A 14,554-nucleotide genomic window follows, 5' to 3' on the forward strand; every position below is an offset into this window, starting at 1 on the left:
GAAACTAAACCTGTAAAGGAGGGAAGGAAGCAGGAGTACCCAGAAGTTGAACTGTTATTCAGTACAACATAGGTCTCATCAATATCATGGACAGTTATGCAGTTGGGATGACCCTGAAGAGATTTCCTGAATTATCTCTTTTTACCCCTGCATCTTTCAGTTATTAGATACAGGTATACCCTAGGGAAAAATCTCAACTTTCAGAAAGGGAATTAGTACCTGTGGACTGAAAAGGGAATCATGTGGCCAGCCACAGGATTCATTTCATATAATCAGTTTGCCCCTTCAGGGAACAGCTAGTTTAAGATCCTGGTTGGTCCCTTTTCCTGGGAAAACTCATAAGAGGATGGTTAGCAAGATGAACTATAGTCTCTGCTACTGCAATCAGTCTGGAAGTTGCAACTGACTCATAATCTCCCTTCTCTATTGCCCTCTCTATATCCTTTACATTTAACTAGTAGTTTTAATGGGATAGAAGGTTTACCTTGTTTGATTATCCACGCTCCTATTCCTGAGGGTTCTTTGGCTCTGATCACCATGCCCTACTCAGACATGACTGCTCCACTTGTCCATTTACATCACAACTGGGCAGAGCATTCCAAAAGATGATCCGAGGAATCATAATGGTGCCAAACATATTCTTACCTGAACTCATTGTGTAGCCTCAATCCTTCCTCCTTGTGATGACCAAGCTCAATTTTCTCCACCCCTGATGTCTACCCTCCTTGCCCACAAGGCTCTTGTTACAATTGGTGGTCCTACCTAAACTTTTAAAAAGGATCTTGAAATACTTTCTTATGGTAAACAGGACCTCTAAAACTGCAAAGCCCAGAAAAGTAGGGATGAACTATGTTAGTGATCTTGGGTTACCATAACAAAATACCACAAACTGGGTAGTTTAAACAACAACAGTTTACTTTCTTACAGTTCTAGATGGTGGGAAGTCCAAGAATAAGGTTCTGGCAGGGCTTTGATTCTGGTGAGAACTCTCATCTAGGCTTGTAGATGGCTGCCTTCTCATTTTGTGCTTACATGGCCTTTCTCCAGTGAAGCAGGCAAAGAAAGGGAAAGCTAACTATCTGATGTCTTTTTCTTTTAAAGACACTAATTTTATCACATCAGGTCCCCACCCTAAGGACTTTATTTCATCTTAATTACTTCCTTAAAGGCCCTATCTTCAAATACAACCATACTGAGAACTGGGTTTCAGTACATAAATTTTGGGGGAATAGCAACATACGGTCCATAATACTCCCAAAGTTGGTCACTGAGAGTGGTGTTAAGTGTGTTCTTGATCCCACATGAGATAGACTCCTGTCTGTTCCAATGTAACAAAACCTCTGTATATCCTCTGATAGTAGTGCTTTCCAAGACTCCATGGGCAAAAAAAAGTCAATAGAATATATGTGGATTCTGATCAAGATGAACTGCTTCCCTTCTGGAATAGAAGAAAATATAATCAATTTGCCACCAAGTGCTTGGGTGATCTTCTTGGGCCACTGTGCCCAATTAGGGACTCAGCTGCTGGTAAGCAGGACATTTGGCAGTGAAAATAGCTACCAGCTTTGTAAGAGGACCCACATGTGGGGTCCATGGAAAACCTCCCTCTTGACCCATGGTCACCACTATTTTTATTTGTCCTATGCCAATACTAGAATGGTCACTCAACAAAACTGATCTACAGGCTATCTTCACTGGGATCAGTAAGGCATCTTTGCCAAGGCAGGCAAAGAGAGCCTGATCCATTAAGCTTTAGCTGGCAATACCCCTGGCAGCTAGCAAAAATGTAGCTCAGTCCTGAAGGAGAGGAGAGTGTTTCTGGTGACACACCATATCATCCAGTATCATTTGTGAGTATTATTTACATGTAACTTTTTTGATTAACCACATAATTCATTCTATGCAAAGCTTTCAAGCTGGGTATAAATTTAAAGATTTTCTAATTTTGATTAATCTAGTTTTCTACTAAAAACGGTAGAATTGCTAAAATTTGAGAATAGTACATGTATAGTTTAATTCTTTTTAAAAAAAGGTATTTGTACATTTTCATGATATATGTATGTTCCTCAAAGTACTAGCCAATCCTATGGCACTTCTTAATATTATAATCTTAATTATATGGTGTGCTCTACTTTATATAATTAATACTTTATAGGATAGTTGTTTGAATCAGTATGTGAATGAATATGTAAATGAAAATTATTTCTAATGTATATTCAAACATCATTCAAATGATAAATGCATACATTCTTATTTATTTAAATATATATTTAAATACACATGGAATACTAAGTCCAATAATTGAGTCCTGACTATTTCGTTATCCAAACCTAACGCTAAACTCACTTCAATTGTGTGGCAATATGAGAATGTTTTATTTGTTTATTTTTTTTCCTTCTGTTCTCATTCTGCTTTAGTTTCTCCCTTTCTTTTTTTTTTTTTTTTTTTTTTTTTTTTAAAGATTTTATTTACTTATTTGTCAGAGAGAGATTACAAGTAGGCAGAGAGGCAGGCAGAGAGAGAGAGGAGGAAGCAGGCTCCCTGCTGAGCAGAGAGCCCTATGCGGGACTCAATCCCAGGACCCTGAGATCATGACCTGAGCCGAAGGCAGCGGCTTAACCCACTGAGCCACCCAGGCGCCCAGTTTCTCCCTTTCTTCCTTATTCTTCCTTATTCCCACCCTTTCTTTATTCCTTCCTTTTTAAGTTTTAAATGTTCATTTTGCAATTATTTGCTCCTGTCTTAACAAATTCCTTAAGCCTTTTCCCATAATAGCTAGCTTAAATGTGCTGCGATGTACTTGTTAAAAGTCTGATGTGTCCTGTACCCAATTCTGTATTAAATTTAGAAAAATTTATAGGAAAATTTATAGAAAAAATTATAGATAATTTATAGGAAAATTTATAGGAAAGTATATAAGAATTGTCTTTGAAAAGAAAAAAAAAACAAGAAAGAATGGCCTTTGTACAGAAAAATAATTAAAATCTATTATGATAAGCAATAATTGCAGAGATTTTAGGTTCTTTGGACACCTGGAAAAAGGTTTGAAGCCTGAACTGTAATTGAGAGCAGGGTGTGAGAACCAGTCAGTTTCATCTAATTAAGAACATGGGAAGATTTGGCGTTTTTCAGCTGGTTGACTGATTAGTCATTTGGTTGTTTAGCTGCTTGTTTTCTGGCTAACACGCACTAGAAGAAGACAGAGAAGACACAAGAAGGTTGAGAGAACAAACAACATATAGCAACATGGTGGGAGGGCAAGAGTTGATTTGAGCAAAACACTGAATAAATTTTTAAGAACAGATGTATGTACTATTCAACTTTGCATGTAGCTGAGAGGCAGAGTGATAATATAAAGAAGCAGTCAGTATTAAGTTATTTGAGGGGCTCCTGGATGGCCCAGTGGATTAAGGCTCAGACTCTTGGTTTTGGTTTAGGTCATGATCTCAGGGTCTTGGGATCCAGCCTTGCATCAAGCTCCCTGCACAGTGGGGGATCTGCTTCCCCTCTCTCTCTCCCTCTGCCCCTCTCCCTGCTTCTGCTCTCTCTCTTTCTCTCTCTCTCTAAAATAACTAAATAAATATTTAAAGAAATTTAAAGTATTTGATTTGTAAAATGACTTTTGAAAATTAAAAAAGTAGGTTTGGGAAAAGCAAAACATCAGGTTTATTAAAAAATTAAAACAAATATTGATAATATTCTTTTTTCCTAGAGAATAAAATAAAATCACTTGTACTGAGAACAGGCAAAAGTGAGGAAAGACTATTGATTGGTGTAGGTGGAGCCAACATGCAATGTCCAAAGCATTTTTAATGTAAAACAAAATTAAAAAAAAAAATTTTTTTTTAATTTTTGCTGATTCAGGCTACCACCACTGGGTAATTCCTTTTATAAATTTACTACACATTATCATTAGCATTATTTGATTTGTAAAGTTTGCTGTAGTCTGGATATGTGTTAATTTTATATCTCTAAAACTGCCCTGCTACAAAGTTACTTAAAGTGTTAAATACATGTAACATTCTTTTAAGTGTAGATGCCATCTCATGATAAAATCAGTGAAAAATCTCATGGTTGAAAATTGAAAAATTTCATTTCTTTCATAGAGGATTAACTACAATAGGAATTGCCTCCTACCACAAATATAATATTCAGAAAACTGGATTAAATGTAGGAAACAACTGTCTTCAGAGTGGACAATGTGTAGCAGAAGTTCCTTGCCTTGAGAAGGGAAACTGCCCAGGGACAGTTTGGAGGCAGTAGCCAGAGGACTTGGAACCCCAACAGCCCTGTAGTCTCTCTGAGTTGAAAAGACAAAGATCCTGTTTTGATAAAGACTAGAAGCTAGGAGGATATGCTGGACACAGTCCCAGAAAGGAGCCGACTAACCACAGAATGAGCTCCAGAGATGAGGAGGAGGCTGTTTGCATTTTAAGTATTATCCTATTATTATCCTATTATCCTATTATCCATAAAACTAGGACTTGAAATTCCCCAAGATCAAGGGAAAATCCACCCATGAATAGTAAGTTAAATTTTCTCAGAATGTGTGGGGCTAGGAAGAGTTTCTGTTCCCAGCAGCAAGAAACAAGAAACCTCATAAAGACAGGGCATTGAGTAGACACCCACAAATGACCATGCCCTAGTACAGGGGCTAGGTTAGACCTGGGTAAAGAGTACTCTAGGCACATCTGAACATCCTGAAAAGTAAGTCTCTAAAGGATAAAACTGATCTTCACTAATTTATGTTATGTGCAAGAACAAAGTCCATACTTTGTGAATATAACACTCAAAACATAAAGTCTTACGATGTATAACATGTAAACAAAAGCAATGAGCAAGCAAAGATGCAGGAAAATATAAAATATAAACAGATAAAAAATTAGTAGCAATTACAGAGAAGACAAAATAGGCAGGAGAAGACCTTAAAACTTCTATTATAAATATTATTATTATGCTCAGGGATCTAAAGGAAAATTTGAACATAATGAGGTGAGAAATAAAAGATAAGAAAAGACATAGATGGAACTTCTATATATAAAAAATAAAGTAACTTATTTAAAAATGAACTTGGGGCACCTGGGTGGCTCAGTCAGTTAAGTGTCTGACTCTTGGTTTCTAATCAGGCCCTGATCTCAGGGTCATGATATTGAGCCCCATGTCAGGCTCCATGCTGGGCATGCAACCTGCTTAAGATTTTCTCTTTCTCTCCCTCTCCCTTCTCCCAAAAATGAACAGAAAACATTAACAGAAAAAAATAGATATTTCAGAAGGAAGTGTCAGTGTGTTTGAGGACATACCAATAGACACTATCCAAAACTGAGAACAAAGAAAATAGACCTTTAGTGACCTGGGGATACATACAAATAACTGGAATTCCAGAATAAAGATGAGGAGGTGGAGAAAAACTTTAAAGAAATAACGACCATAAATTTTCCATATAAAGTGGATACTATAAAGTCCCAAATACAAGAAAATTAAAATAACTTCAGTAGAATAGACATAAAATAAACCACAAGTTTAGTCAACGGCTGAAAACAATAAAAAGAATCTACTAAGGCAGTCAGAAACCCAAACTAAAACCCAACATTATGTATGAAGGAAGAAGAGATAAGAAGTACATACTCAGAATTCTATTCCCAGTTAAAAAAAAAAATTTTTTTTTTCAGAAAAGAAGGTAAATAAAAGAGTTTAGAGAAATGAAACCTGGGGGAATTATTTATTAGTTGACCTGTGCTACCACAAAGTTTTAAAAAGTCCTTTAAACAAACAAACAAACAAACAAACAGAATTCCAGTGGAAATTTGTATACACATGATTGAATGAAGAATGTCATGAATGGCAAATATATGGGTCTACACAAGATATGGTCTTCTTTATTTTTAATATATTTAAGATGTAACTTTTACTGTGGGTTTTATGGCATATATGGAAGTAAGATGAGGCCAAAAACAGGATGAAAGGTTAAGTGATTTGCCTAAACATAAGTAGCCTAAACCAACACTATTGAATATACATGTAATTGGAGCTATTTTTACATTATATTTTAAATTTTATTTAATATTATTTCAACATGTAATCAAAAAAAAATTCTCAATGACATATTTTACATTTTATTCTACATCACTGACGTACGGAGTGCATTTTACACTTAGAGCACATGTCTCAGAAATTAATTCAGCAACATTTCCAAGCTCAACAGGCACATGTAGCTAGTGGCTACCATACCAAAGAGTGCAAATATAAACACACTAATTAAAATACATACATGTCATAGTAATGATAAGAGAAAAGACCAAATAGCAACAAAAAATGGCATCGTGAATATGAATGGGATTATATTCCCAGATAAAAGGAAAATAAAAAGACCAAACTACATGTTGTACAAAGAAAGTGATTTTCATATATACAGATACAGATAAAGTAAAAGTAAAGTTGGGAAAAAAGGTACCAGGCAAAAATCAACCAAGAATGTTAGTATCAGGGGGGCGCCTGGGTGGCTCAGTGGTTTAAGCCGCTGCCTTCGGCTCAGGTCATAATCTCAGGGTCCTGGGATCGGGTCCCGCATCGGGCTCTCTGCTCGGCAGAGAGCCTGCTTCCCTCTCTCTCTCTCTGCCTGCCTCTCCATCTACTTGTGATTTCTCTCTGTCAAAAAAATAAATAAAATCTTTAAAAAAAAAAAAAAGAATGTTAGTATCAGGTAAACTAGATTTCAGAACAAGACACATTACTGGGGATACTGTGGAACATTTCATAATAACAAAGGACTCAATCCATCCAGAACAACTAAGGAACTAATTTTTCTGAGTATCTAATAACAGAACCTCAAATAATAATGAAGCAAAAACCAGTGGAAACTTCTGAAGCTATTGTACACTTCTTACAAGATATTTACAATGTGTGTGGTGCATAAGCATCAAATTTTCTCCATGGAGTTTATTTCTATTACTATGTTATTTGATAGGAATAGATGAAAGAAAAAAATGGAAAAATGAAAGAAAGTACAATCCAAACATATGTTATCATAAACTGTATGTAGCAATTGATGATATGAAAATAAATGATGTCCTCAGGAATTTTTAAAAAATCATTCTATAAATAATAAATACTAATAATAAACAATTTAAAAATTAATACATGAGAAATGGTAAAATATGTATACTGAAATTATTGATTTATTGAAGATACTTACTGAAGTTATGATTCTCAGAACTTATGTAGTGAATATAGAAATGACTATAAACATAGATATTGACATGTGCAGTATATCTGGGAACTTATCACCTTTCATTGTCTCAGATATTACAAGCACGATTTATTTTGAAAGTGGCATAAGGACTTCCTCAAATGGCTTCTTACTTACAGATATATTAGGTACACTACAGGCTTGCATCAGTAACTTAAATGAAAATAATCAAACTTGATAACTTACAAGCAAGGTAAAGCATAAATATGTGATTGCAAGTTACTGCACTCTATGTTTTCTTAAGATGATAAGAATTCTTATAAATTATAATTCATTGATTTTGATTATCAACCTCTTTAATTGTTCATATTGTTTAGAAGTGAAGTAACAACAACTTCACTGACTGCCTAAATGAATCATTTTAAGTTATCTAATAAGTTTGTTATAGCTATGTTATATGTATTTTGAATATAACAATGTAAAATACTTATAAAAATGAATTACGAACTCACCATTGAAATATTTAATATCTGAATTGAAAACCTAAAATTGCTAGTATATTTTAATGAAATGCAGGCATAAATTGGTTGGTAGAAAATTATATTAGAGGACAGAAATACTCTGTGCCAACCTCTAGGCTCGGTGTTATAATAAATTATCTCATTACAGTCTCAAAATAAACTCTTGAAGGATATTTATCAATGCCCATTTTACAAGTGAGTATACTGATGCTGAGAGGATTTAGGTAGCTTATACGGAATCACACTTCTTTTTCCTAGGAGGAATTCTTATATATTTCAACTCTACCATGTAATCTTCAGTCAGGGTAAGGAAAGAAAACCCGGGGCGCCTGGGTGGCTCAGTGGGTTAAAGTCTCTACCTCAGGTCATGCATGATCCCATGGTCCTGGAGTTAAACCCTGCACTGGTCTCTCTGCTCAGCTGGGAGCCTGCTCCCCGCCACCCCGCCCTCCGCCTGCCTCTCTGCCTACTTGTGATTTCTCTGTCAAATAAATAAATAAAATCTTGGAAGATAGAAAGAAAGAGAGAGAGAAAGAAAGAAAGGAAGGAAGGAAGAAAGAAAACCCATGTAGTGTCAGTCTTTCTGACACTTTTTATATGTATACTTAAGAAAAGGTGCTATAAGGCAAGAGCAGCTTGGGGTCGGTGTGACTTTAAAACTTAGTTGCGGACTGGAAATGTCTATGATAAATACTCCTTCAAAAGTTTGATCTTTCAACAATGAATACTGTTACGCTGAAAAGAAAAAAAAAAGTTTGATCTTTCTGGGTAACAGTGATAAAAGAAGGGTAGGATTTCCTCTCCTCTTTGATTCCAGAAACAATGGTTTATATAGTAGCATAGTTTTTTTTTTTAATATATTATATAGACACTGAATTTATTCATGTAGTATTTGCTCATATCTCATAAGCACAAAAATATGTATCAATAAATACAAATTCTTTATGTTTGCTGGGAAAAATATGCAGAAAGAGTCTTTGCCTACTAAATGTTTCCACGTCACTCTATTCTATGGGATCATCTTGGCTTTGAGTGCACAGGACAGTTTTGTAGCGGAGTAGGGGATACTTCAGTGCCTCCCAGTTCAGCCTTAAGAAATCTCCAGTACAGTTGTCCTGCCTTCTCTTTGTGTAAGGGTGCAAGTTCCTTAGCCCCCAGCGGATGTCTGAAACTGGAAATAGTATTGAATATACGTATATAACTATTTATCAATATACAGATATATGACCACACACTGTTTTTATAAGATTGTGCATATATATATGAACAATTTTATATATATATATATGTATATATCCAAAGCAACAACAAATCTCAGATATATGAGGTTTTTCCTATGGTTACATATTTATGATAATTTATAAGTTGGGCACAGCAAGAGATTAATAAGAATTAACAATAAAATAGAGCCATTATAACAATATACTGTAATTAATGTCATGTGAATGTGGCCTCCCTCACATATCTTATTGTATACTATTCACCCTTCCTGTGATGGTGTGAGATGCTAAAATGTCTACAGGATGAGAGGAAATGAGGTGAATGACATAAACATTGTGAGACAGCATTAGTCTACTCCTGACCTGCTGACGGTATGTCAGAAGATGTGTCATCTACTTCCAAACCATGACCTATCGAGCAGTAACTGAAAGTGTGGAATGAGGGGCGACTACTGTAATTCTGATGACAGAGATTTATTGTTGCCTTGGATAAATCCAGTAAAAATGAATTCTACTGGCAGGTGTAAAATCTCTGCATTGAAAAATGGTCGGAGTTGCATGTCCTTTATTCCCTCATTCTAAGATACAGTTCTAAATTTTTGCAATCAGACACACATTTAAATGTATACATTTGGATAAATTTTTTGAAATCATGACAATGCGAAGACTGTAGCTAGTTGCTGCTCTGCCTGGGCAAATAAACACTGGACTCTGGAGTCTGAAAAACCATGTTTTGAGTCCTGTTTGTCTAGCACAAAATATGTGACCTCTAGCAAGCTAGTTTCCCTTTTAAAGCATGCTTACTCATACTTAAAGATAACGGATATTATGTCTGATAATTGGTTTCTCTAAACATTAAAGAAAATATGTAAAACTCCTTGTTCCTAACAAGGGTTCAAAAAGTAAATTTATATTCTCTTTTTTTCTTCCTCACTAGTTTGAAACTACTAATTATCCCTAAACAAAAGATTCCCCCTGAAGTCAGAAAACTTAAAAACAAGCAAAGTCTTTAATTCCTTTTCAATAATAAATTATAGAAATGGATGAGTGATTAATTTAAGACTCAATCAGTATAAATGATATAGTTCTTTATATTGATACCCATTTACATTTTAAGGATGATGTTTACGTACATCCTTTGCTAAGAGATCCATCTAAAGATGGAAAAATATCTTCAAATAAATTTATTGACCTTAAGTGAAACATGGTTGCTGACTTACACATAATGTTGTTTGTTACAAAATTTATACACACTGTGTTGAATATTATCAAACTGTAAAAATATTAGCAGACTTTGACTAGCAATTTTTTATTGTATTTACTTAAATTATCACTTAATTACCACACAAATTCTTAAATATAGGTTTTAGTTAACTGTAACCTGAAACATTTAAGTTGTCTCTGGTAAAATGCTTTCTCCCTAGTGAGATGGTCTCTTTGCTGATATTGATGGGGTTCTGGAATATAGGTGAGGTTCGGTGGGGTGAGTTCTGGAGCCAGCAACCAAGGAGGAATTCTTGAGTTGTTTTTGGTGCAATAGGTGGTTTATTAAAGCACAGGGACAGGACCTATAGGCAGAAAGAGCTGTTGCACTGGGGTTGTGAGGGGTGGCTGATTATATACTAGGGGGTTGGGGGAGGTAAGGAAAAGGGAGGCTTTCAAAAGGATTTTCATATGTTAAAGAAGACTCAAAGGATACTGGAAGCCTTGCTAATGTCAAGGTTGTTTTTCCCTCTAGCAAGGCATTAACATGAAGGGATTTGGGAGCTTCCTGTAGGAACATTACACTCTGCCTGGTTCAAATACTGTCAATGGACTGCAGGTTATAAGTACATTTAATTGTATCTACATATTCTTCTAGAAGGTAAGTTATTGATAGAAATGCTTTGTTCTTATAGTTTCTGAAGACATTTGTAAACTGAGGGAGACTCCTGTCTTGCAGGATTGTGATCTCTATAAGTTAAGTATTTGTTTTTCCTTTCCTTGGCTTTAGGGCAGCCAGGAGTGTGCATGAGGAATGTTACATACACCCTGTTTGGGGAAGGGAGGGGTAGGAGGGAGGCTGTGAGGTGTCAGGTTTTGCTTTGTCCTCAGCTTGCCTTCTGTACCTTCATTAATATTATGCCTAGAACAGGGTTCAATTTTAAATGTGCAAATTCTATCCTTGAGTAGACAGCCATAATCTGTGATTCCTCACCCAGAGGTTTTGGCCCCTAGCATACCTGTGTTTAGTTCATGCCTGGGCCAAAAAAACAAACCAAACAATAACCAAAACCTAATATCCAGGTTTGCTGAATGATAGTAATAGCTACATGGGATAATGGAAATGAGTTAAATAAAATATGACATGGGGTAATAATTAATATTGCTTACCTTTCCATGTAACATTTGAAGACGTTATTTAGAGAGCCTGCATCATTATTTGAAGAAAGTTATTGCATGGTTTCTTTTTAAAAAGATAACTTAAGATTGAAATTCACAGTAGAGGTGTAAGGTATATTGACTATCTTCCTTTAATTCCCCAAATCCAATTCATTTCAAATAATAGATTCTACTGTTGGAAACGCATTTTCTTATTTCATACATGTGAAATGTAATAACACCTGAAACCCAGTTCTGGCATACATAAATCAATATTTTCCACTATAAATGTCATTTTCCTCACAGGTTTTGCTACTTTTGATTTAAGAATCATCATGGTTCAAAGTACAGGTTTATTCCTTAGAGAAGTAGGTTATTAGCCACAAAATAATCACCCAGATATGAATAATTGAACAATTGCCCTTTCAAGTTAGCTGTATGTTAAATAGAGATCTATACAAAACCCCCATAAAGAAGTATGTATTTACTAGGCACATAACTAAAGTCATTAAAGAGATCTAACAATGAATTTAAGACACCAAATGAACAAAGTACCTTAAAAGGGCTAGAATGTTAATGTTATGATAATATTATGCAACGTCAAGAACAGTTAATTTTGCCTTTCCAAGGATAGAAAGCATGATCTACACTGTCCTTTAGACTCATTGTGAGACTTGCAATGGTTTTAATTCCCCACTCTCTCTTTATGATAAGACATTACACAAAAATAAAGGTAGCAACCATTCAAAAATAAAGTTATTTATTTCATCATGTTACTGAGCAAGTTATCTTGGCTATGGACTTTCATGGAAATGTTAAAACATTTAATGGCCCATATGAAGACTACCTGATAATAAAGCAAGTCGATTGCTGTTCTGAGGAGGAACACTTCTGTTTCAATTTCCGATGCATCTAATCACATTACTGCAGGTTTACATGAGTCCTCACAGGCATTTGCTCATCGTCCCCATAGTTACAAACTTTGTCCTTTGGAAGAAACAGGAGGTTGGGTAGAAAAGCAGTAAACTCCAATATTATTCTTACCTGCCTTCAGAATAGCCAAATTCATTAGTGAAAAACCATCCTGGTTCTTCCCAGGACTGAGGGACTTCTTGGCACAGAGGATTTTCAGGACTACAACAGGAAAAGTCTCAAAGGAACTGGGATGAGTTGGTTAACCTAATTTAGCTGATCTTGCTAACTTGTATTCATTTGGACCAGACAGATAATGTAAGCCTGAGCAAGTTCACCTTTCTGTTCTATTTACCAGTTGTAAGCTTGCTCATTCTCAGGGATGTTATCTATTCCTCCAGGGCCCAGAGACATTAGCAGTTGAGCACTTAACTGTTTTCCATCTCAAGACAACCCTCTGCTCCCACCTACTCTGTCAGATACCTACTCCCCACTTGGATTCCTCAATGCTTGTAAAATTAAGGGCTTTGTGTTTTTAAGTGAGTTCCTCCTTGAGTGAAAGCAGTGCCTCTAAAGTGGGGATGTGGGACAGTGCTCTGTAAAATAAAGGTTACACATTCCAGCAGTAACTAGAGCACTGCTGGGCCAGAAAACCTGCTGCTTTTGCACAGGAGTATCTTCAGAGATTGAAATAATAAATACCCTGTAGGACATCTTCCTGTTATGACATATTCCTGCTTCACAGCTATTTGCAATGACTTTTAAAATAAATATAAAGATAACCCTCAGAACACAGGCTCTAGAGCAGAACTGGATGAATTAAATTTTGGCTAGGTCTCTTTCCTGCTATATGACTTTGAACAAGCTCACAATTTCTCTGTGCCTTAGTTTTTTCAATAGTAGATTAAAGATAATGATAGTAAAAAATACATGCTTCATAAATTTGGATAATGGTTAAGTACTATTTGCAGAGTGCTTAGTTAAGTAACCAATACATAAATGTTATATATGTGCACTTATTACTAAGATGGCTTTTACCATTGGGTGATTTACTTGTTTGGGTCAAATAGAGAAGTACTAAAGAGCAAAGGCCTTGGTGTCCAGTTAACCAGGTTAGAAACATGACTGCATCACTTACTTGAACAAGTAATTAGTGTCTCAGTTTCCTTATTTATAAATTGGCACTACTAATAAAGCCCAACTCAGAGGACTGGTAGAGCAAATGCATGTACTAGATGTTATTACTGCTAGTATTATTCTGTGATATGGAGAGGAGGGAAAGATCATACCAGTCTTTCTAACTCAAAAAAAAAAAAAAAAAAAAATCTATGTAATCCCTAGGGAGTGGGACAGGGATGCTATGAAATTCTGCAAATCTATTTGTAATTATTTACTTCCAGAAAAGAAGGGCCTCAGGCAGAAGTTTCAAATGCAAATGAATATAGGGTTCAAGAAGGAAATGCAAGCTAGTGAAACTTACTACAATTAAGGAAGTAAGGAGTGATTCAAACTAGAATATTGGGGAATGTGCACATAGTCTTGAAGAGGGAAATTACCCAGAGCAGGCCCAAGCCGGCAGGCCCCAGAAGATGGAAAGTTACTAGCAATACTATGAGATAACCAGAAGCCACTCTTGAGCAAGAGATAACAGCCATTTCTTCTTCTGTAGACAGGCTTCCCACCATGAGCTTCCTACACTGTCCTAACTGCTCTTTCTGCCTAAAGCACTCCCCCTCCTGGCCCAATTTGAACCCACCTACTAGCAGTCAGCACAGCCCTCGGAACCGGACCCCTTGCACTGCCCTATGAAAGCTCTGCAACCTGCTGCCTGCGACCCAGAATTTCCAGTGTGAGCCCCTCTGGGTCTGCCAGTGTAAAATAAACCCGAATTCTCCTACTTCTCCAAGTGTCACTTGGTTTCTCACCAGTCTGACTCATTTTTCTGTAACTGTCTAAAATAATTAAAATTAAAAAGCAATAGATTGGGAGCCCCTGGGACCCACAGTGGGTTAAGCATTTGTCTTCAGCTCAGGTCATGATTCCAGGATCCTAAGATCCAGTCCCAGGTCAGGCTCCCTGCTTGGTGGAGAGTCTGCTTCTCTGTCTCCCACTCCTCCTGCTTGTGTTCCTCTCTCGCTGTGTCGCTCTCTGTCAAACAAATAAATAAAATCTTTAAAAAACTCAATAGATTCCTGATCTGTATGACCAAACCTCTTTTAGGAACTAAATTCAGCCTGTTTGCCACCAGTTTGCAGTTTTTGTTTATGACAAACACATATTACTTGTTTCCTGTTTTTTGGATGTTTTCAAACTGCATTTCAGAAAACTTTTTTTTTTTTTTTTTTGGTAACTTC

The sequence above is a fragment of the Mustela erminea genome, chromosome 2, assembly GCF_009829155.1.
Source record: "Mustela erminea isolate mMusErm1 chromosome 2, mMusErm1.Pri, whole genome shotgun sequence".
NCBI lineage: Eukaryota > Metazoa > Chordata > Mammalia > Carnivora > Mustelidae > Mustela > Mustela erminea.